This window comes from Gymnoscopelus microlampas (genome assembly GCF_963454915.1).
Source record: "Gymnoscopelus microlampas genome assembly, chromosome: 13".
In the NCBI taxonomy this organism is placed as follows: domain Eukaryota; kingdom Metazoa; phylum Chordata; class Actinopteri; order Myctophiformes; family Myctophidae; genus Gymnoscopelus; species Gymnoscopelus microlampas.
Window position 1 is genome coordinate 745,031 of NC_139950.1, and position 24,656 is coordinate 769,686.

General features: G+C 39.7%; 2 protein-coding genes across 3 annotated transcripts in view; one reads left to right on the plus strand and one right to left on the minus strand.

Annotated features, from left to right (window-relative positions):
- The window catches only part of LOC311058114 (uncharacterized protein), a gene marked incomplete at its 3' end in the record, with an annotated part of 223,736 nt that overhangs the window by 54,923 nt on the left and 144,157 nt on the right, over nt 1-24,656 (minus strand). The window lies entirely within an intron of this gene.
- The window catches only part of LOC311058221 (uncharacterized protein), an 81,303-nt gene continuing 74,904 nt past the window's right edge, over nt 18,258-24,656 (plus strand). For both annotated transcript variants that reach the window (XM_084075585.1, XM_084075586.1), the window contains exon 1: nt 18,258-18,343. The gene's annotated coding sequence lies outside the window, so the exon portion shown is untranslated. The remainder of the gene's footprint in view (nt 18,344-24,656) is intronic.

Consider the following 24,656-nt stretch of genomic DNA (forward strand, 5'->3'; position numbering starts at 1 on the left):
CTATTGTCTGTCCTGGCTGTCCTTCACTACTTTACAGCCAATGGGGAGACACTACTTTAAAGCCCATGGACGGCCGTCATTCACAGCACCCGCCTCCCCTCGCAGCACCCCCCCCCCTCCGTCTCCATCTGTCCCTCTCCCAAGTCCCTCTCTCTCTCTCTCTCTCTCACACACACACACACACACACACACACACACACGCGCGCGCGCACGCTCTCTTTCTCTCTCTCTCTCTCTCTCTCTCTCTCTCTCTCTCTCTCTCTCTCTCTCTCTCACACACACACACCAGCTCCAGCGAAAAGTTTGTGGTTGCTTTGTTGATGTGTTAGCAACATGCTATGCTAACCGTAATAGTGAGAGGACAGAGTGAGAGGCTGAGAGTCATAAAGTCATTAAGTCATAAAAAGTCGGCCAGCGGAGAATCTTCTAATCATCTGTGACTTACAACAGCCGCAGGGCTTCAGTGTTGATTTAACTCTGAGGAGCAGTGGAAGTACTCAAATGTTTTACTTGAGTAAAAGTATTAATACTGCAATGTAGAAGTACTCTGTTACAAGTAAAAGTCCGCAATTCAAAATTTACATGAGTAAAAGTACAAAAGTGTTGGTATCCAAATGTATTTAAAGTACCAAAAGTAAAAGTACACAAATGTTTGAAAATAGCAGATCTAGATCAGCTATTTTCAAATAGCCTTGGTATAAAATAGGGCTAAAGTGGTTAATGTATGTTTTATAATGTAATAATTTATATCTGCAAAGTAACTAGTAACTCAAGTTTTCAAATAATTGTAGTGGAGCAAAAGTACAATATTTGCCTCTGAGATGTAGTGGAGTAGAAGTACAAGTACTGAAAACTGGAAATACCACAGTAAAGTGAAAAATACCTCAAAATTGTACTTAAATACAGTACTTGAGTACATGTAGTTACTTTACACCACTGATGACATGCCTGTCTAAGACAAGTCCCAGAGTATTCCTAAAACTGTATATATCTGTAGGCTATTTTTATTTAGTTATTATTGTCCATTTTATTTTCTTGCTTAATATTTTCTTTTCTTCATTATATCAATTATATGTAGAACCATCTGTGGTACAAGTTCCAACAACATTTCGCTGCTTGTATCTTTATGAGTCAGTAACAAATAAAGCTTCTTGAATTCTGCACAATCCTAATGTTGTAATTCACTGCAGAAGGACTTGTTTTGTACCACAATAGGTAGCCTAGTCCTATACCGGTTACTTATTTTTATTTTAATGTTAAGACATTTATGCTTGAATGACAGTGATTAGGCCATAACATGTTACAGCACTATACAAAAACAAGACATGACAAAGTCATAATATAGCCGCAAAATGTCATATTGAGGTATGCCATTTTTTGGCAGAGTTCTTCTACATTGCAGTATTGATACTTTAACTTGAGTAGTTGGGGGGACACACACACACAATACAGCTGCTAATAATATGAATGTCAAATCATATTCAAAAGGACATATATATTTTTAGCCGCTAGCAGCGCGGCGGCTCTACAGACAGCCTCAGACATCGTCACTCGCGACACGACATGTTTTCGACATGTTTTCGGGACACCTATTTGTCTATTGGCTGTCCTGGCTGTCCTTCACTACTTTACAGCCAATGGGGACTTGGGGAGACACTACTTTAAAGCCAATGGACGGCCGTTACGTCACTCGCAGCACCCGCCTCCTCTCTCACTCACTCACTCACTCACTCACACACACACACATCACGGCCGTCCTGCAGCACAGGAGTGTGTGTGTGTGTGTGTGTGTGTGTGTGTGTGTGTGTGTGTGTGTGTGATATCAAACTGAATGTTTTCTGTAGTGTATATATCAAGTAATTCCCTGTAGAGCAGGGGTCTTCGACAGGGGGTCCTCAGAGTTACTACAGGGGGTTCTCCAAATCTTTGTGATAGGACCTGTTTCTTTTATTTACATTAACCACATGAACCCTAATATCCCTATATTATGAGGAGAACTTTAGAAGAGGTATAGTGTAGAGGGGAAAAGAGCAGACCAAGTACAGAGCCTAGGGTCAACTTTACTAAGTGCTGAGAGTTTGCCATGTCTGATAAATACACTGATGACACTGCTGTTAAATAAGTCTATGGAGCTATCTATGACATCTATGAAAAGGTTTAATCTGCAACACAAATTGTATACAATATGTAGTGGGGGTCCCTGCTTCATCTCTCTCTTAGCTAAGGGGTCCTTGACCTAAAACACCTTGGGGACCCCTGCTGTAGTAATCAGAGTAGACCCTCTCCCTCACACTAAACTTAAATGACTTCTAAGTTCCACTTCTCCCCAAGATGACAACTTTATTTTCCATCCTGAATGACAATGGTCTAATATTATTATTGTATTTTCGCTATGTGCAATAACTGCTAGCCAATGTTCAGAGATTCTGTATTTGTCTTCATTTCTTTAATTAATATTTCTTTTGTTGGCAATACTCGTGTTTTGAGACATATTGTCTTTTATTGCTACAAAATAAATTATACATGCATAAATAATAATCTCAGAATATTTGAATAAAAACATGAAAGTATCGGATCGGGACTCGGTATCGGCAGATACTCAAAATGAAAGGACTCGGACTCGAGGGCAAAAAAACCTGATCTGCTCTGCCCTTCAGTGCATATTTGCATGCACATAATGATGTTGTTGTTGTGGTTAAGTTGAAATAAAAGTTGCACAAGTTGTAACAATAGTGCTGTATCATTACTTTATGGCAGTAATCAATTCATTCTAATATACGTACAATGACTGACAGAATATATATATATATATATAAATATATATATATATATATATATATATATATATATATATATATATATATATATATATATATATATATTCCAAATATTATTTAACGTTTTCTTTTGAAGATCTTTTTGAAAATAGCCGATCTACAAGCTCAAAAAGCGTCGTGAATGCAACACTTTGCGAGCATGTAGATCTGCTATTTTCAAATAGCCAATGTACTAGTCTGTGCTACTGCTCGTATGTATGTATGTATGTATGTATGTATGTATGTATGTATGTATATATATATATATATATATATATATATATATATATTCCAAATATTCTTTAACTTTTTCTTTTCAAGATCTTTTTGAAAAGAACATAGTAAATGTAATTTCCTGTGTTCTGGTGAATTTTGGGAGTTCAATCCCAAATCCAGGACAAATGACAAGCCAGCACATTGTCAGGAGACTCCTGCAGGATCCAGGACTGTTGGCAGCCCTTTTCACTTCATCTTACAAAGACGCATTAGCTCTATATAGTCACATACCTTCAACTGCAGCAGTGAAATTCCATTCATTTTGTATGCACCCAATTATTGGTGAAACACTAAGCCAAATATGTGGATATATGAAATGTGAAATACAATGCACATAAAAAGACTATTTGAACTTACAGTAAAAACTCACAATCCAAGCAATGGACTACCAGTTCCCAGCGTCATTGCATTCAATAACAGTCATTTCATATCTCTATTATAATGTTAAGGACACAACTGAGTACAGTCGCAAAAGTATTTAATGCATAGTCAATTACAGACATAATATGGACTGCATTTTACCATGACCCTTAAAATAAACATATGACATCATCTCAAACACATAACCAACGTCCACTCATTGACACAGAGTAATGATGACAAGATCAACTCAATAAAATGATGCCGGTAAGTGATGAAGATGAAAGCAACCCACTTCCACGTCTCTGAGTCTACACTTTCACATCTGCTGCTCAGCAATCACTGCATCGCCGACACACACACACACACACACACACACACACACACACACACACACACACACACACACACACACACACACACACACACACACACATCCTTTATATTGGTAGCCAACCGATGAACCTCTCTGTGGAGCAATTTTGGTTGCATTGGAATGGCTGAGATTTCATTTTAAAGACCACATTACATTTTGTGCTGCAGATTGGGCCAAAAAAAGCCTGCCGCTAGCGGCTATATTATGACTTTAGTCATTTCTTGTTTTTTAAGTTTTTTTTTTTTTTTTATGTTTTTTCAAAAAGTTTTTTTTTTTCATTTTTTTTTTTCATTTCAATTTCTCAACGGCAGATTGGGGCAAAAAAAGCCTGCCGCTCGCGGCTAAATTATGACTTTAGTCATTTCTTGTTTTTTTTTTAACTACTTGATTTGTTGCAATTTTGATACATGACGTGTGTGTGTGTGTGTGTATTTTTTTTTTCTAGGTATATCATTTAGTTTTGGTCAAGTGTTTTATTTGGGGAAAAAACAGTTTGTTTTTGCACATGCATGAGTATTTGGGTTATTTGGGTAGGCCTATTGTGGTTTAAGTTCATTCTAAAAGGTTTTTAAGCCTTGTCATATATTTGTTTGTCATTTATTTTCATTTCATTTTTTTAATATTTCATTTGAATTTAAAAGGGAATTCATTTGTGTAAAAAAAAAAGAGAGAGAAAAAAAAAAACCTTCTGTAAAGTTCTATTCCCTTGAATTTAAAATGTTGTCCGGGTCAGTATCTCCGAATGGTACATTCACTGACAGTTAAAGGTAATGTGTTGTTTATTAGCAGGGTACAGGAAGTGTTACCCAATACAGTCAAACCTTTGAGGTAGCTACCTAGATTATTCAAATGCAAACACCCCAAATAGACTGTTGGGGTACTACAGCAACAATATTCAGCATGATTTTGTGGTGTATAAAAACACTTGCTGCATTTTGTGTTTAAAATATTTTTTATTTTTTTTTATTTTTTTAAAGGGCCGTAGCAATAGTGTATACTGAACAGTCAAAACCCCTATTTAAATTGAGACACTCTTGTGTACACAAGTCACTCTTGTTATCTATGCTGCTGCATTGTCTGAAGGAAGCCAAACAAAAATACGTTTTACTCTTATGTACCTACACACAAACTCTTAAGTACCTCTACACAAAGCACAACCTTGAAACTTGGTCTGGATCAGTGAACTTGAAAAATGCAGCTTTATAACTGCAATTGTTAAGGTGTATACCATATAATTTCAATAAAGGTTGGTGTTAAACTTTGTCCTATAATGTTCCACCTGCCAGTCCCAAAGCAATGGACAGATTAAAGGAGGTGTAAGCGAAGCTGGTTAATATGTACGGTATATTCCCAAATTATTATATTGATGGTATTTATTCAGTAACAGTTCTGTCGCTGCAGCTCTTAAGTAAAAAATAGCATTCTCAGGTTGGGATACCAATTTCATCCAAGATTAACAGTGAAGTTGGAAGTAATGAAACTAGGGGAGTGAGGTCATTCCCTTTACATTGCCCCCCGTCTATAAATCCATGTGATTAGATGTTTACAATCCTGGCCGTGCACCTATGAAACTACTGCTCACGTCAATTGGAAAACGTTTACTTATCGTACTTGTTTCATACCTGTCCTACACGTTTAAGTCATCAGTGTTGATTTTGTTCATGTGTTAAAAAGCTTTATATCCACATGGTAATCATTAGTGTTCAGTTACAGGGTTCTCAGATCTTCAGTACCAATTTCTTGAAATGAATGAGCAGACAAAATTGTATAAGCAGATCTGGGTTCTCTCTGGGTGTGAATTGGGTGTTTCACAAGTTATAGAGCATTAAACTTTATAGAACTTTTCTATGAACTAAATGGACACCAGGAATTTAAATCTAGTCACCACTGGCCTGGTCATAGCTGTGTCAGTTCAAGTAACGGGGCACACTGAGCACTATATTTTGTCATTCTAAGTCAAGTGGATGGAAGAGTTCACACAGACTATAAAAGGAAAAACAATGTTGAACGATATACAATGAAATACAATGGTGAACGATAATGCTCAGAGTGAATAGCAAGTGAAGTTCCATTTCATGACATTTAAATTCCCCATCACTACTGTATGACTTATAAATGTTTAATTATCAGCACTAGCAATCGCTTACCAGGACAGGCTTGTTTGAAAACGTCCATGGTCTAAAGTCAAGGGTGGACTCTGTGACATGAAACATGTAGAAGGAAAAAAAGCTAACCTTGCAAGTGTTTAATACTTCTTAAAGTCCCTTGAACAACAACACTGCAGTACAATGTTCTAGACAATTTTATTTTTATTTGGAAGCTTTCCTAAAACTAAAAGCTCATATTTGACACACCCGGCATCTCATTATGATGTTGCCTCAAGTAAGTTCACAACATATTGGACAGTGTTGAGATATATGTCCACTCCAGAAACGTAAGAGCACTTATGATTGGCTGAAAGCGAACCCGTCTCATTGGCTGATGAACCTGTCAATCAGAATCATGATTTTGATTGACAGATTTATCAGCCAATGACGACGTTCGTCTACGCCCACCATCAGGTCAGTCTCAAAAAGATTTGTGCGTGCACAGAGGAGATCCACCACAGAGAAGCAGTGTGCAAATGCACACCAACCGATTTGTGTTTGTAAATTGAGTGTTTTGGAGATAAATAGAGAATTATATTTGTGAAGCAGAGCATCTGGAATGTGACTTTAAAATACAAACTGTGAATTTTAAACTGTGGAATTCAAACACAAAATATAAATGTGACTTTAATATACAAACTGTGGATTTAGAGCTGTGGATTAGAAACACAAAATACAAACTGTGAATTTAATACACAGACTGTGGATTTAAAGCTGTGGACTTGAAACACGAACCTGTGGACTTGAAACACGAACGCAAAGCATCGCATTTGTAGTGCTGAACCAAAAAAACACATGCAAACCAGAACTTGTTCATTCAAAAATCTAGTGTGTGAATACAAACCAAGAGTGTGTGAATACAAACCAAGACTTGTGCATTCACTCATTAGGACTTGTGCATTCACTCATTATGAGACTGTTCTGACTCCATACATGTACCTGTCAAAATACTTCACAAAGGTCAATGACGTCCACAATCACAACACCAGAGGGAGCTCCACTAATCACATTCAACCCAGATTTGGCTCAAACAGGGGATTATATTTGTTCTCCTGCTATGCCACAAAAATGTGGAACACCCTACCAACAGTCATAAAGGAGTTTAAATCCCTGCTCTCCTTCAATACCTTATAAAAAAACACCTTGGAACATACTTGTGATGAAATGTAGGCTACTAGATATATATATACATATATATATTTTTTTAAACTGTTTTTAATTAATCTTATGTGTTCCATAGCACAATGTGAATGGATCACATAGCCGAATACATATATTTTTTCTTTTTATGTTTATGATTTGTTTCTGTTTGTTGCTTTTTGTTTTTGTTTTGTTTTTTCCTTTTTTGTAATTTGTTTTTAAATGTATGACACATGTTTGTAAAATGTATTGTTTTTAGATGCGGACCCCAGGAAGACTAGCGGTGCTTCAGGGCACAGCTAATGGGGATCCTTATAAATAAATAAATAAATAAATAAATAAATACCGCTCTAAGAGAGCATTTAGAGGTGATTGCAATTCAAAACTGCCCCCCCCAGGTCAAAGCCTACACCCCCCCCCCCTCCCCGAACTGTTTACTGTACATATTTTGCTTTTTGATTTCTAACAGTTTATATGATATATGAAGTTTTTCATAGTACTGTATATTTGTCTGCCATTTTATGCTTTGATTATTTGAGTACAAAGGACCCTAATGGAAACAAGCAATAGGCTTTCTTGGGTTTAAAATCCTCTTAGCAGACCTTGTATTGAACTGTACTTTCCTTAGCTTTTATTGTTGGTTTAAACTGCTAATAAAGTATTCAATCAATCAATCAAGTGGTTGAGCTAGCAGCTTAGCTAAAGCTCGTGTCGAATGTATGTATTGAATATTGATTGAATACTTTATTTAGAAAGACATGGTAAAAGAACATGGAAGTACAATGCACAATACAAGGTCCTCTAAACTGGATCGCTCATAAAAGCACTTGGCTTATTTAAAATGCGATCCCTGTGCACTCAAATCATGATGACATTTAAGAAGACATACAAATATACACTACTATGCAGAACGTCATACATTCAGCTTACAGGTTACTGGTATGAAAAACAAGAAATATGTACAATAGACAGTTTTAGGAGGAGGGGAGGGGGGGGGGGGTTAAGACTTTGACAGGGGCCAATTTGGAATTGCAGCCTCCTGAAAGTGAATCTTTAGGGCAGTTTTGAAAGTGAGTAGGGTTTTACACTCCTTTGGGTAGGGCATTCCACATTTTTGTTGAATAGCATGAGAAAGAGTTCATTCCCTTGTTTGTGGCGAAGCATGAACCAACCTGCTCTGTGTAGTTTGATGTGTGGCTGTAGCATCACGTCCAGCAGTTTGTTTTGTGTCTCCAGCAGAGTTTCTAGTGTCTCTATCTCTCTCTGGAAGAGGTTGCACATGAACTCTGCAGCCGCACTGACGCTCGTTGACAACGCGAACGGTCTTCTTACCCCCTGTTCTTTCAGTAGCGGGGGTCGGGGGGGGCGGGGAGCGGGGGGCGGGGGGCGCTAAATAAAGGTTAAATAAAAAAATAAAAATTGCGTTTGAAACTTAGAATTTCTCTAAATATTACACTTTCACGACAGCCTAAGTATAAACTGTTATATTAGATGAGTGAAACAGCTGTCGATACAGTCAATATAAGTAAATCATTATATATGATGATAGGACTAACTTTTTTATATTTTTGATGATGATGGACCAATTCATAGAACCGCATTCTTTAAAAAAAATGTTTATACTTCGTTGTACAAAGGTGTTGTGCAAACAAAGGTGTTTTGCAAAATAACAAAATGTCCCAAAAATATCAAAAAGCCTAGTCCTAAGGCTATCATCATGTGTAATATTTAGAGAAATTCTAAGTTTCAAATGCAAATTTTATTTTTTATTTAACCTTTATTTAGCGCCCCCCGCCCCCCCGACCCCCGCTACTGAAAGAACAAGGGGTAAGAAGACCGTTCGCGATACGAACGCTTCAGAGCCGAAGGAGGCGTCTACCTTTATATGTCTATGTATAATATAACTAGAGGGCGGATTGCCCCGCCCCCAGCTATCATTTCAATGAATGTGCTCACTGGCGTTTTGAAGCACCTAGAATAGATAAAGAAGGATGGATTACAGGGGCGTGTCCCAGCGTAGTACCGGGGTATTGCACATGCGCAGTGTTATCAGGAAGTGCACGACGGAGTGTTCCAGCAGAGGCGCTACATAAAACCCCCCAGGATCCCTTCTCATTCGGTCGAGGTGTGTGTTTGTTGTTCTCTCCACTCAGCACCTAAACAGCTGGAGGTTTGTAATTCTAATACACAAGTGGACTAAATGACTTACATAGTTATAAAGAACAACAACAAAGTGACATAAACCCCCATATCCAAGTTTGGGCTAATATTCATTCAGTGACATGCCACACAATTGTGCCTATTATGGCACTAAATAGGCCTACTTGTTTTGGCCATATTAACATTTAATTTCAGCAAATAAAGATCTTCAGTAGGTCTCTGTGGCTACTGAAGTGACACAAAACAAACACTACCGTTTAAGGGTCACACGCTGCCATCTACTGAGCCTTTTTGTATGTTCAGGCAGGATTTTACTGCGCATGTGCAATACCCCGGTACTACGCTGGGACACGCCCCTGTAATCCATCCTTCTTTTTTATTCTAGTGAAGCACCAAGATATATTTAAAGAAGGTAGGGTCATCTACGTCATTTTCGCTACCATGCAATTCCAGTCGGCAGATTCGTCGCACCATGGGAGGCAGACTGCAGCCGTGACTTCGGTGGAATGCATTGAAGTGGACGAGAGACGGTGGACCAGCTTATGAACAAAAAATATCTATGAATGACTGAGACCTTTGTTAAGTAATCGCTTCTGGCAAATAAAAGAAGACATATAACACATTGTTTTCTGCTGTGTTGCTTTTCGATGTGTCCACTGTAGGCCTATAAGTTTATTGAGCTGTCTAAAGGGCACAAAGTAGGCGATACTGCCGAGACAGAAACCAGTGTTGCCATGTCCACTTATTATAAGCGACTTTGGGCTTATTTTTCTGTGAAGTTGCTTGTAAACATTGGTAGTTGCGGGTTGCGGTTTTATGGGCTTTTTTCTAAAGTGTAGTTGATTATCTGGACTTGGGCTTCACAATTTTAAAATTATTTTAACCAGTGGTTCTTATGTTTATGTCATGAACCCTCAAATTAATATGTATTTGTCCCTAACCCCCATCTGAAAGTACCAGCCTAGGGGGTCCACGAGGTACTGCAGGGGGTCTGCGAAATTGTTGCTTGATTAGACAATAAAAATAAAAATAAATTATATATACATATATATATATATATATACAAATATTTGATATATATATATATGTTTTTAAATATCCATTTGTCTTCATATATCTTTTTAAAACATTTTCCACATTTATGTATTAAATAAATTATGATATCTATAAATGATTCTGTCCATTTTGAATAGCTTGTATACATGATTATTGTGCAATTCACAGATTGTTGTTCTCGGTTAATAAGGTATGTTTATAAATGGCAGTGCGGCCACCCTACTCACTGTACCCTGTACATGTATGTTAAATATAAAAGCATGAATATATTAATCTGTCTATTATTGTTAATAGAATTGATGCACAATAACATGTATGTTTATGAAACACAATTATATACATAATTATACAATATACCCCCCCCCCCCCCTACGAAGGGGGGGGGGGTCGAGGTAGGGTAGGGGTCGAGGTAGGGTAGGGGGTCCCTGCTCCATCTCCCCATCCCCTGGCCCCCGGTGCTTCTTTTGGGCTTGTTTTCCTAGACCTAGTTGCTTATTTCCCTCTCACAATCTGGCAACACTGCCGGAGAGGATTTTTGTACAGTCTATGGCCGATACATTCCACTGTTTAGATGCCTCAATAAAATTATACAGCGTGCTAAAAAAATCCGAATTGATTGGATAAAAACCTGTAATATGTCTTCTTTTATATTCCTGAGCCGATTATCTGACAAAGGACACAATCGGTCAGAAATAGTGTTTGTTCACAAGCTGGTCCAGCTGTCTGCCATAGACTTCATAGTATTTCACCTAACTTCCTGTTCCAGTTTTGCCTCCCATGAGCATCAATGGCGTCTGCCATGCAAGCAATGGCGTCGGCCCGCCCCCTAGGCTGTCCCTTCCTTCATTTCTAAATTCCTTGTGAAGCACCTAGAATAAAAAAGAAGGATGGATTACAGGGGCGTGTCCCAGTGTAGTACCGGGGTATTGCACATGCGCAGTAAAATCCTGCCTGAACATACAAAAAGGCTCAGTAGATGGCAGCGTGTGACCCTTAAAAGGTAGTGTTTGTTTTGTGTCACTTCAGTAGCCACGGAGACCTGCTGAAGATCTTTATTTGCTGAAATTAAATGTTAATATGGCCAAAACAAGTAGGCCTATTTAGTGCCATAATAGGCACAATTGTGTGGCATATCACTGAATGAATATTAGCCCAAAGTTATAGAAATCATTAAAATTCTCATCTACTGATGCTTTACTGTCAGGTATTTTGTGCAAATGTAAGTGCTCGAGATTCAGATGTGCTGTAGTGTGGTAATAAACAGCATTGTTTTTAATTACACAATAACCATGACCATACATATAAATAGAAATACTTTTAAATAGGAAAATGTTATTGCTCCGAAATTGCATTTGGAACTACATACAGAGTATGACAACTAGTGTAGGCTACTTTATTGGATTTGTAGCCCACATGTTAAGACTATATTTGGAGTCGCTGCATAGAAGAGATTAGGTAAAAAAAAAAAAAAAAAAAATATATATATATATATATATATATATATATATATATATATATATATATATATATATATATGTGTGGCCTATGCGTTTAGATATGCTCACAGTATAAAAACTTATATTCGTCTTCAAAATGTATTTTTATTTGTTGATTGTGAACACCACATGATAGATATGCATATTAATAACTTGGATATGGGGGTTTATGTCACTTTGTTGTTGTTCTTTATAACTATGTAAGTCATTTAGTCCACTTGTGTATTAGAATTACAAACCTCCAGCTGTTTAGGTGCTGAGTGGAGAGAACAACAAACACACACCTCGACTGACTGAGAAGGGATCCTGGGGGTTTTTATGTAGCGCCTCTGCTGGAACACTCCGTCGTGCACTTCCTGATAACACTGCGCATGTGCAATACCCCGGTACTACGCTGGGACACGCCCCTGTAATCCATCCTTCTTTTTTATTCTAGTGAAGCACCCGGAAGCCTGCCGGAAGTAGAATTATTGAGTCGTTTTTGGACACACCATAGAGTTATGAGCATGCGCACTAGTGTCCTTTTTGCGTTCTACGGCAGCCCGTGTGTCAAGGATTGAACGCGAGATATTTATTAAATACACTCAATATGCCTATTTATATGTAAATGCATATGTATGTATGTATAATATGTTTACATATTTATATCTATATATATAAATATATCTCGGTATGTTTTGCTCGTGCATGTATTTCTCCCCGCCTGCAGTTCCAGCTTTGGCCACTGGGGTGACGGCTTCAATGTTTCTCAGCAACTCTGGGGGCTTGTTCTTACCCCCCGTTTTTCAGTAGCAGGGGGCGGGGGGCGGGGAGCGGGGGGCGCCCCTAGTCCTATGTCACGTCCTAGACGGATAGCTCCGCCCACACTGGGCGAGCGCTGTCAAAGCGCAGACGGCTTTGTTGTTGAAGCCCGACTGACGCTCATGAGAAACAGCAGAAATTAAATCTGGCGAAAACAGTTGCGTGCATTAAACTTTAAAGGAAACATGCAGTCTAAATATATAATAAATAATTTGTCTAATTCACCACTACTTTTGCGACTGTGTCTCAACGTGTTTTTACTGGTTAAATAAAGGTTAAATAAAAAATAAAATTTGCGTTTGAAACTTAGAATTTCTCTAAATATTACACTTTCACGACAGCCTAAGTATAAACTGTTATATTAGATGAGTGAAACAGCTGTCGATACAGTCAATATAAGTAAATCATTATATATGATGATAGCCTTAGGACTAACTTTTTTATATTTTTGGGACATTTTGTTATTGTGCACAACACCTTTGTTTGCACTTTTTTTTAAAGAATGTGGTTCTATGAATTGGTCCATCATCATCATCACACGCTGACGCTGTGACGCTGCTTCCGTGTGCGCTGCTCGGCGGCTGCACCGCGACCTGAGAGTTTGCTTGTGTGCCTTATTGTTTAGTTATTTGTATTGTCCGTGTCTATATGTCGTCACATGTAAAGATGTGCAATGTCGCCAAGATGAGAGCCGCAGAGGTAGCTCTGCTGATCCTGGTCATTTGTAACTTCTGTGGAAAGTGCTGGTCGATAGAACCGGGGACTCGGCTCGAGACAAACATCTGGCGTGAAAACGGCGCTACCGGGATCGTCCATGTGTACAGCCGAGCTGCACTACTGGCATTACGGCCGCCGGAGCCGAACACAACGGCGGGCCACGTCCACTTGCCGGTGTTGGATGACATACCCGTGGAACTGATCCGAGGAAAGAGGAGGAGGAGACGAGGAAAAAGAGGGGGAATTCGAAACCGTTTACGGAGGAGATTCACCCGCCCCCCGCTCCCCTTTATCGTTCTGGCCAACGTGCGATCCTTGGATAACAAAATCAGCACGATAAGAACATACACAAGGTACAGCTACGAATTTCGTGAGGCATCACTGTTATGTTTCACTGAAAGCTGGTTAAAACCATCAAAACTAGACTCACTCTATGAGGTCCCCGGATTCACTCTGGTGCGACTGGACAGAGGTGGAGGGAGTGGTTACGGTGGAGTATGTGTGTACATTAATGATCTCTGGTGTCGATCCCATTCCGTCAAACTCGGGATATGCGACGATCCCAACGTGGAAATCCTGGGCATGACTTTAAGACCGTTCTATCTCCCCCGCGAATTTGGGTGCATTCTACTGTTCATAGTCTATGTGCCTCCTAAAGGGCCAGGAAGAGCAGCACAGGCAGCAAAAACCATTGCTGACTGTGTACATGGACTACAACTACAGTACCCAGAGGCACCAGCAATCGTACTTGGAGACTTGAACCAGTGTTATCTAGACACCGTGTTGCCAGGATTTGTACAGTATGTCAAGGATGCGACTAGGAAAAATAACATTCTGGACAAGTGTTATGTGAACATTCCAGATGCATATGTTGCCAAGGTAGGCCCGCCTATATTGACCTCTGACCATAATGTTGTGTACATGACTCCAGTTTATAAGTCAAAACTGAAGAGAGGAAAGGTGGAGAAGAAAGTAGTTAGGACATGGACAAATGAAAGCAAGGAACAACTAAAAGCATGCCTGGACTGTACAGATTGGGACACTTTTAGAGATGGTTCATTGGACGAAATAACCACAGTTACAAATGATTACATTAATTTTTGTGTACAGCTGGTTGTTCCTACAAAGGAAATTAAAATCTATCCGAACAATAAAACATATGTGACCAAGGACATAAAGAATATAATAAATGAAAGGAAAACAGCCTTCATAAGCAAAGATTTCGGTGCACTCAAATTGACAGAAAATAAGCTAAAAACAAAAATGAGGCAGGCACAATTGGCACATAGACAGCACCTAGAGGATGCGTTCAAAGCTAAAAATCACAAAAAGGCGTGGGATACTATGAAATCCATGACAGGAATGTCAGCCCCAACCAAACCTATTGTGACAGACAATGAACTTGGCTTTGCCAATGACCTAAATACTTTCTATGCCAGATTCGAATCATTGGGCGATTCCTCTAAGTGCACTGAAATACTTAAGGCTGTAACACCTGCCCCCTCAGACAGAATTATCATCACTGAAGAGGATGTCAGGAAAGTGTTTCGGTGTACTAACACAAGGAAAGCTAATGGGCCGGACGAGTGCAGTGCTTTTCTCCTCAAAAACTTTGCATCCGAGTTGGCTCCTGTGTGGCAACCAATATTTCAAACCTCTGTAGACACACATATAATTCCTCTGTGTTGGAAAACCTCACACATAAAACCATTACCCAAAATCCAATGTCCAAAAGAACATAAGGATTATAGACCCATAGCTCTTACTTCAGTGACCATGAAATCACTGGAAAGAATACTGTTGCAACATCTTGTGAGTATAACTAAAGACAAATTTGACCCCTGTCAGTTTGCTTATAAGAAAGGTTGCGGTACAGAGGATGCGGTTGTCACACTGGTCCACTTCATTACAAAACACCTAGATAAGTCTAATAAGAATCATGCAAGGGTGCTGTTCTTAGACTTCTCTTCAGCCTTCAATACAATACAGTCTGATATTCTGGTGTCAAAGATGGTACAGTTGGAACTGAATCCATACTTAATTCACTGGTATGCTTCCTTCCTTACTAACAGAGTACAGAGGGTGAAAGTGAACAAAACCCTCTCCTCAGCATTAACCACTAATGTTGGTGCTCCCCAGGGTTGTGTAAGCTCAGCTGTATTGTTCACCCTTTATACTGACAGCTGTAGTACTGAGAAATGTCTGTCTGAATGTCGCACTGACAAGCCAGACCAATACATTCTAAAGTACTCTGATGATACAGTTTTGATTTCTCTTTTGGATAGTTCCAGTGATCCTGGACTGCACCAACACAGAGTAAATAAGGTGGTGGAATGGAGTGATAACAACGCTCTTATCATTAACACAAAAAAGACAGAAGAGATTGTTTTTGGTGCCCCACTAGAGATACACAGATCCCCTATTACTATTCATAGTGAACAGATCAACCAGGTATGTTCGTATACATACCTAGGAGTAGTAATAGACCACCTTTTGTCATGGAAAGACCAGATTGAATCAGTGGGTAAGAAGACAAAACAAAGAGTCTATTTCCTTCGCCGTCTGAGATCTTTTGGTGCTAGTAGACAGATTCTTCTTTTGTTTTTCACTTCTGTTATTATGAGTGTCCTGCAGTACTGTAGTACCACCTGGTATGGATGTCTGTCTGTAGCTTTAAAGTCACAACTGCTGCAACAAGTGAACATTTGTTCAAAGATTGTTGGAAAACCACTTCAGAGGCTCTATACATCTACGTATGATAACAGTATGATAAGGTTGGCAAGGAATATCACTTCAAACACTAGCCATGCTTTGTATGGAGAATATAGGTTGCTGCCTTCAGGAAGGAGATACAGTGTTCCTACATACAATAAGGTCAAACTGAAGAGGTCCTTTGTCCATCAGACGACATTGAGGCTTAATCAGGAGTTATAAGCCAGGGGTAGGCTGAGTGGTGGACATTGCTCTTGTCTTTGCATGTCTTTATGTATGTATTTGTATTTTGTTGTTTTCTTGTGTCATGTCAAATGTGTGTACTGTTATATGTTGCATACATGGCTGTTTCTGGGTCGCAAGACAAATTTCAGTGCAAACTGACAATAAAGTATTATCGTATCGTATCGTATCAAGATAATCAAAAAGCCACGCAAAGAATGTGGTTCTATTAAGTGGGCCATGTTTAATCAATTTTCAAGGTTTCAAACGTTCAACTAGGGTAACTCTAACTGAACCTTTTTTTTTATTTTTTATATTTTATTTATATTTTGAAAGTAGTGGTGAATTAGACAAATGGTAATTTATTATATATTTAGACTGCATGTTTCCTTTAAAGTTTAATGTTTATACAGTATATAACTATTACAACAGTTAATATAATGAGTAAATAATAATATACAGTATCTACTGTTTATACAGTATATAACTATTACAACAGTTAACATAATGAGTCAATAATAATATACAGTCTAGCTACTATACCAGTGTTGCTCCCTAACTATAAACTAACTAAATCATTAACTAACTAAACTAAATACATAAATAATTAAATAACTAACTAACTAAACTAACTAACTGACTGTAATCACTTTGCAAACATCTGACTCCATTCATCTGTTTGTATTCAAAGGTCTTTGTCGCCCTCATGTGGACAAAGTGAGTAAATATAAGTGGAACTCTCTGTTTATTAAACATTAAAATAAGATGAACGAGCATGACGTCACTTTATACATGAATAAATCTACAAGCTCACAATGAGACGCATTGTGAGCTTGTAGATCTGCTATTTTTGGCGTGAGACACCGTCGTAGAACCATAGAGTGTTTAAGAATTAAACTGTTGTATTTTGAAATAAGACCGGAAGCGCTCGCGTTGCGTTGTGTGTGAGGCTTGTCACGTCACGTATTTTATTTTGAAGTAAAAACGGAAGTGTTCACGTGGCGTTCTGTGTGAAGCATGACACTTGATGTTTGGGAAATGTAGTCCTTTATAATGTAGTTCTTCTAGCTGTCCATGACGGATGGAACAGCAACAAACTAACAAACCAATGAGTGGAGGAGGAATTAACAATATAAATCATCATCTTATGATGATGACGCTCTTTATAAAATGATTAAATGTATAAATAAACATAAATAGTGTTTGTTGAGTCACTGCGTCATAGTTATAAATAATATACCTAGAGGAGACGAGAGGAGAGTTTGTCCACTAGAGGGCGACACAGTCACATAGAATAGAACTAGACATCCTGACCTCAGCTTTTTATTCTATTCTATTGTTTTTAGGATGACAACATGTGTCATGATCAGTGGTGGAAAGTAACGAAGTACATTTACTCAAGTACTGTACTTAAGTACAATGTTGAGGTACTTTTACTCTACTGGAGTATTTCCAATTGTCTATACTTTTACTTCTACTCCACTACATCTCAGAGGCAAATATTATACTTTTACTCCACTACAATTATTTGAGAACTTTAGTTACTGGTTACTTTGTAGATATAAATCATTACATTATAAAACATACATTAACCACTTTAGTGGTTATTGTATGTTTTATACCTAGGCTATTTATACCTAGGCTATTTGAAAATAGCAGATCTACAAGCTCACAACGCATCACAATGCAACATGTTGTGAGCTTGTAGATCTGCTATTTTCAAACATTTTAGTACTTTTACTTTTGGTACTTTAAGTACATTTTGATACCAATACTTTTGTACTTTTACTCTTACTTCACTTGTACTTGTTGTTGTATTTCTATATCACAGTATTGATCATTTACTGTTTTCCACCACTGCACTTCAGTCTGCACTTTATCTCCTCCCCCGTGACCATATATGGAGTGTCCAGAGGTGTGTCAGATATGGAACATTAGAGAGGAAATGAAAGTACAGTAACAACCATTTTGTGACTACACAACAACTACACACCACTACACACCACTACACAACACAACACTGTGGACTCTACATTATCAACACAATCTTGAGGTTCATGTGAGGTAAGAGGTTTTATATTATTATTAAATATAAAAACTTCATCCAAACAAATACTTTTTCCTACTGATGGTGTCTGTCTGTCTGTCTGTCTGTCTGTCTGTCACTCACTCGCTCGCTCGCTCGCTCGCACGCACGCACGCACGCACGCACGCACACACACACACACACACACACACACACACACACACACCCTCTCTCGGTGTCTCTCTGTCTGTCTCTCTCTCTCTCTCTCTCTCTCTCTCTCTCTCTCTCTCTCTCTCTCTCTCTCTCTCTCTCTCTCAGCATGGTGCAGACATAGTGGGTGAATTGACAGAGTGAGTGTCTATCTGTTCTAAATGCTCTTTCTATGCTTTTATGTCTGTCTGTCTGTCTGTCTGTCTGTCTGTCTGTGTTTATAGTGGTGTTGGTGGCAGCGTGTCCGCACGGCGTCATGGCTTTACTCTAAACAAGGAAACTAGCCCTGGTTCGGCGAGTGCTCAACAGTAGTGAAAATAAACTAAACCATTTCACTATTCACCTAAACAAAGACTGTTTTGTGTTGTTGAATGTCTGTTCTCAGAGGTGGGAAGCCTCTCAGCACCACCTACTCTGTATAATACACTTTTTAGACAGAAAAGAACATTTTTCACCGGACGAAAAAATCTGGTCAATCGAAAATTCCATCGACCAGATCTGTAGAGGGCGCTGTGGAGCAACCAAAAACATTTTTTCAGAGAAGGTGGTGCTGAGAGGCTTCCCACCTCAGAGAACAGACTTTCAAAAACACCACAAAACAGCCTTTGTTTAGGTGAGTAGTGAAATGGTTTAGTTTATTTTCACAGGACAGTGGAATTCCTTTAGAAGCGCAGAGCCCAGCGCCTGGCAGAGCGTTAGAGAGAATCACTAACACTCTGAACCAGGGCTAGCTTTACTCTAACAAGGAAACATTACAGATCTGTGTAGAGGAGTCTCTCTAGTGTTAAATCTGCTGTCAGGATGAATGGTGTTGTTGTTGTGCTTTGCGTACATGAAGGTGAACAAAGCAAACACCAGTAGTGTAAAGTAACTAAGTACTAAGTACAAATACTCTTATTGAAAACGGGATAGTAGTGAAAGGGACCACGGTGAAGGTAACGCCCCCTCCTGACGTCATGGAGTAAAGTTTATTGTGCAAATATTTGAATATATATATTTTAAAGTGAACATTTTAAATCAAATCTTTGCTTCTGGGGGGATTCTACAAATGTCTTCTAAATCCTAACCTCCTTTTGAAGAAAAAAAAACACTTATGTTGCTATAATATCAGTGGTTCTCAAGCTTCTTTCATGTCAAGGACCCCCAAAATGATATGTATTTAGCTGCGGACCCCCATCTCAAAATATGTTGTTCCAGGGACCCCCAGAAGCAAAGATTTGAGTTAAAAATGTTCGCTTTAAAAAATATATAAACATTCAAAGATGTGCACAAATTGTCACGATTCTTTTCCAGATCTACAAGCTCATAGCGCGGCACTCTATGAGCTTGTAGATCTGCTATTTTTGCCAAGTATACCCAAAGTGTTAAATAATGAGAGGATGTTTTACCAAGCAAGAGATTTTCAGGTTAAAAAACTAATGTCCAAAGGGTTAATGCAGAGTTGTAAATGATGATGGTGGTGATGCCTTTGGGTTCCTTTGCTGTGCTGAGTCCTCTTTTTCACTTAGTTTAGTCTTTAATGGACATGAAGATGTGTTTTTATGTTGAACTGTCGCCATATAAAGACCTGTTATGTCTCTATACTGGTTCTGACTGGACAATGATAGAGTGTGTTATGTCTCTATACTGGTTCTGACTGGACAATGATAGTGTGTTATGTCTCTATACATGTTCAGTGGTCATTGCAGTAGAAGTGTTGGATGTACAGATGTGCCACTTCAAAACTTCACACGTTACTGTTCTTTCCCTGAAAGTGCCCTGAAAAAGCATGTTTTCCTCCCTTTTCTGCCCTTAAAAATGCACTGTTTTTCCCCTGAAAAGAAGTTGTCGCTACACACCCCCGTTTTTCCCTTCAACAGACAGCCATATACATGAGAACAAAATAATGTGTGTTGACTCATTATGAGGCAAAAGGTGATTTGAAGAGGTCCTTGACCAGTTGCTCAAATTAATTAGCATCATAAAAGCAGTGGTCATCAAAACAATTCAGCATTTTAAATGCCCTTCTTTATCCCGCTTATTGCTCTGGGAATCCCCTGAAAATGTACTGTCTTGGCGATGGCAGGACATGTGAAGTTTTGAAATGGCACATCTGTAGCAGGTCAAAGCTGGGTGGATGTAGGAGCAGTGGGTGGATGTAGGAGCAGTAGCTGATCTGCTGGGGCTGATAACAGTTTACTGTGTGGATGTTTTTCATCAGAGACAATGGTTTGAAACCACAGAGGAGAATCTTAACTTTGTGCTGTGCTGTGCTGTGCTGTGCTGTGCTGTGCTGTGCTGTGTTGTGCTGTGCTGTGCTGTGTTGTAGGAGGATTGATCTGATTTAATTTTGAGATTTAAAATATCTTGCTTTAATGAAAAGTGCCTGGAGCATTTTTTTGATGACTGTGCTTTATGTGAGAATATTATGAACATATTGTATAGTTAGTGAAAACACAGGTGTTGTTAACAGTCAAACGTCTTTCTCTCTCTCTCTCTCTGCCTGAGGGGAGTGGTGCAGGAAATGTACTCAGGGGTGTGTGTGTGTGTGTGTGTGTGTGTGTGTGTGTGTGTGTGTGTGTGTGTGTGTGTGTGTGTGTGCGCGTGCGTGTCTTAGGTCTGTCAGTATCGTTTCCTCTCTTTAAAGTTTCAACACATCTGAGTCAGTGTTGTCATGGTGATTTAGTTAGTGGTGGGACGCTGTTTTACGTGGTTTAACACCTACTACACTACAGTCACACAATGGAGCGTTGATATGCATCTATAGGCTCATTCCTCTGTTCATTCACCTGGTGTGAGTCAGGAGCCTTTATAAACTTTGTTGAGGTGTGAATGTAAGGTTGTTTAAATGGATGCGTGTGACTGCACATGCTCCTGTTCTAAAAGGCTGTTGCATGGCGTGTTACCGCGTCCCAACACCAATAGACCAATTATTTGTTTACAAACATTGAGACTGGACGCACAGGTGACTGTTTCATGTAATCAATTCCCAACAGATCCCCAAACCTGCTGTTTTGTGGTTTCGCTGGTTTCACTTCATTCAACCTCCTCTGTGTGTAGGCTAGTGGTGTGTGCCCTGGTGACACATATATACTTCATCGCACAATGGTATCTCGCAACCGAGAACAGCTGACATACAAGCTCACAACTGCGCCGCGTCACGGATGCGACCGCTGTGAGCTTGGAGGTCTGCCGTTCTCTGCGCGCGACACCTTCGCGGGACGGAGCATAAATTAGTCTTGACGGGCTGCAGCTGAGCGAGCAAGAGCAGGTTCTGGTGTCATGATCATAGAGCACTCCCTCTGTTCTGATGACATATACTCGTACTTCTGCTCTCGTACTGTGAGGACGCTTTTGCTGCTCGCTCTGCCCTATGCTTACATTCCTCTGCTGATATCCATGTTTTTTATTTTTACTTTTTTCCTGGATCCTGGATATTTATAAACCCATGGGACTCTATTCCTTTTATTTTTCGACCTATTTGTCGACCTCCAGTGACTGGGTACGTGGCATATAGCCAAAGCTAATTAGCATCAGGATGTACCCGACTTTTTCAACAGAGGACTATCAAAAATTGCTGCAAAGGATTGCAGTGCTGGAAACGGAATTACACCGTTTAAGAGTGAATGTGGAAGTGAATCAACATTATGGAATTCCACAGTCTCAGAGCAACGGACAAGACCATGCCAACAAGCAGCCACCTAGTGTGGTTTCCGAGAAACCCCAGAACAAGGCTTTCTCATGGAACACTCTCGGGGCAAAGCCAAAGGATTTGAAGGGCCGAATAACTGGCAGAACTCGGAGCCCTGTGATTACAGATCTGACCGGCTGGCCTGCGCTACCACCCGCGCGTCACCATCATCGATGCCCCCGGACACAGGGTACCGCGTCTTCTACCCCCCTTCAACAGTGGAAAACTGCCAATGGGAGATCTACAAACAAATCTCCCAAAACATCGAGTGCTGCGCGTCAACAGTGGAAAACTGCCAAAGGTAGATCTACAAACAAATCTCCCAAAACATCGAGTGCTGAGTGTCCTGTGCAGCTGGGAAACAGATTCACCCCATTGCTCCAGGACCCCAGATGCCCGTCTGATGGCAGACAAAACAAATCCTCTTCACCCAGCAGGGTAAGAACCAAGAGTAACTCGGATGAAGAAAGGCTATATGGTGAGCCTGAATTTCTGATCATAGGGGATGCCGCTGTTAAAGATGTTAAAAGCATGATAAGAAGAAAGGCAAAAGTGTTATGCTTCCCCAAAGACAAAGTCTCTGACATGAATGACAGAATTCTGACTCTTATCGCTGAACACCCAATGGTGAAAACCCTGATCTTGCACGTTGGCACATGTGATACAGAGGACAAACAGTCAGAAATCCTAAAACAACATTTCACGGCCTTATTCAGCAAAATCAGCTCACTTGATGTAAAGGTGTGCATCAGCGGCCCACACTACCACCTACAAGAGGCGGCGATGAACGTTTCAGTAGACTGTCTGCACTGAGCAAATGGCTTTCAATTATGTGCACCAACAAATCTGTACATTTTATTGACAATTTCAATTTTTTTTGGGATAGAAGGCACCTTTTTTCTTCGGATGGCCTTAAATTGAACAAGCTGGGAACAAAATTGTTTGTCAAACCTTTTCTACAATGTGTCTTCGTCAACCTCTGCCAGAGCACAAGTTGCCATAACAACAGATAATGCTCTGTTATCTGCTACCGCTGAAGAATGCCAAGGTGAATGGCTCTGCGTAGATGAGTACGCTCTCACACCACCCCCCACCGCTGCAGCTGATGGTGGTGAAACATCCATAACAAATGAACTCTCTGATAGTGAAGACTCGGAAACAAAAACAAAGGACAGCGTGCTGAAAACAACCGCTGATAACAGCCTAAATCCACAGGAGGAGATTGCCACGGCCCCTGACGTCGACTCTGCAGCCACGGTCATGCTGGAAGAGGAAGGAGACACAGAGGAGTCTCTCATTGAGGAAGATTATCGAACTCCACCACCTTCCTCCTCCTCATCATCATCTTTTTCCCTGTCCCCAATACCTCTTCTGGAGTTCACCAGTAGCATGAACGACTTGATTAGAGCGGGGACTAGACTCACCCCCCAAATCAAACGCCAACCACCAACCGTGCCCTGCCCCCCACCCATCGCCCCTCGACGGAGCCATTGCAAGAACAAGAACGTCCTGTCGGCTTCCCTACGTCTAGAGAATACATTTGATTGCTGAGACAGGCAGGGTCCATTATGCATAGCCAAAATCATGTCTGGGCCCAAGGCTATTGCAGTTAGCCTTGTAGAAAACAAGGTTTACAATATTTCCACTGTTATCTCAAATAGAGTTCCCAGGACAAGGAGTGACTTTAAACACACAAATACAGCAAATTTAACAGGCATTCCATGTAGAGGTAACAACCAAATAGTTGAATGCCTTAAGCTAAACTTGGCCCTACTTAACATCAGGTCACTTAATAACAAATCTTCCTCTGTAAATGATATCATCTGTAAAGAGAAACTAGATATTATCTTTCTAACAGAAACCTGGCTTGGTTCTGATGGAGCGGTGCTCTTATCTGCAGCATGCCCACCAAAGTACAGTTTCATTCACTCAGGACGTGAGGGAAAAAAGGAGGTGGTCTGGCGAATATCTTTTCTGACACTTTAAAATTCAAACCTCTGACAAACCTTGGCAGTTTTAAATCATTTGAATACCAGGCCACCATATTGGAGAGTCAATCATCTGTGCTTATGATTAGTATGTATCGACCTCCAAAGTGCAGCAAAGCCTTATTTCTAACAGAAATATCAGAACTTTTATCTATCTGTTCCACTAATTATGACAGAACTCTGATTACTGGAGATGCTAATTTGTATGTTGACATTGTTTCAGATGTTGTGGCTATGGGTTTCCTACAGTTACTGCACAATTTTGACTTTATTCAACATGTTGTTGGGCCAACACATAAACATGGCCACACCCTGGACTTGGTGATCACTAAAGGTTTGAATATCACTGTTGACAGTATTATTGATAAGCCCGAACTAACAGACCACTATTTATTGTGTTTTAATATGACTGTCTCTGATCTAGGGAAAAACAATACAGAATATACTATAAAAAAACGTTTATTTAGCTCATCTGCAGCAAAC